The sequence below is a fragment of the Chrysochloris asiatica genome, unplaced genomic scaffold (assembly GCF_000296735.1).
Source record: "Chrysochloris asiatica unplaced genomic scaffold, ChrAsi1.0 scaffold00090, whole genome shotgun sequence".
Lineage (NCBI taxonomy): Eukaryota > Metazoa > Chordata > Mammalia > Afrosoricida > Chrysochloridae > Chrysochloris > Chrysochloris asiatica.
The window spans coordinates 11,036,593-11,037,869 of record NW_006408608.1 but is presented as its reverse complement, the minus strand read 5'-3'; positions in this window follow the sequence as shown (position 1 = coordinate 11,037,869).

Below are 1,277 nucleotides of genomic sequence, written 5' to 3'. Positions count from 1 at the left end.
ACCTTGTGGTCCAGTACATTATCTTGTAGCGCCACTGGTTATATTCTTCTGCTTTAAAATGTACATACACTCTCTTGTGTATATTAAATAGTTCATTAAAATGTGGGGGGAAAGTCAGATGCAAACTATAGGATCCCAATTTAGATTTGCAAATTTTTTGCATACACACAGACCCATTAGTCTCCCAAAACACAGCCATCACCATCATAGAAAAAAGAAGAAGGAAAAAAAACCTGGAAAGAAGCAGACCAAAACAGAGTGATAAGATACTGAAAGATTTAAACTTTCTTCTCTATTTCTTACGATTCAAATTTCTTGTAATGAGCAAGGAAGCTGCGTGGCTTTAGTAATCCAGGGGAAAGGTGCTCCTCTAAGGATTTAGGTCAGAGTTTTCCAAACACTAGTTTCACAACCTGTTAATAGGTGATAGGATAATGAGAGAATAACCCGTCCTGTCCCGCCACTTCAGGATGGCTCAGCGCTAGTCACATGATTCCCCAGTAAGTGGGGTGTAGTGCACTTTGAGGAAGATGGAACCCCTTGCTGCAGCGGTGACTCCCTGGAGGCTGGTAGAGGCCAGGGGAGTAAGAGGTATTGGAGATGCTTGGCTGCTGCTTGGTAAAGTAGAGGGTCAGCAAAAAAGAGGAAGACCCTCAACAGGATGCATTGAAACAGGAGCTGCAAAATGGGCTCAAATGTAGCAATGGCTTTGAGGATGGCGCAGGGCTAGACAATCTTTCCTTGGGTTGTACTTAGTGTCGCTGTGAGTCGGAGTTAGCTCGATGGCACTTAACAACATATTTGCTTGTGTTAGGACTCTGAGGGCTTCTGTGGTACTCTTTAGGCTGTTCTGGTTAAGATCTGGCCCCTGACCCTGGGGCTGCCTCTCAGCATCCTTCCTCCATCCAGAGTCCTCATCCTCTGCACTGACTTCAACCCAACCCATCTTCAGGCAAGCCTGCTCTGGAAGTCTCTCTGACTGGCCCCACTGAGGTTACCTCACTCCCTTGACCTCAGTGGCAGTGACTGAGTCACCATATTGGGTGGGGGTTACTGGTGGATGCCCCCTTCATTTTGTAATTGCATTTGGATATCTTTCTGTATGGAGTCCTGGTGTGGTATGGCAAGAAAATGCGCTGGATCATAAGGTCAGTTTGAGCTGCAAGGTTGGCAGTTCAAGCCCACCAGCCCCTCCTCAGAAATCCAATACAGGGTTGCTTTGAGTTGGAACCCACTTAACAGCACTTACCAACAGCAGTAGCATCTTTCTGTACAAT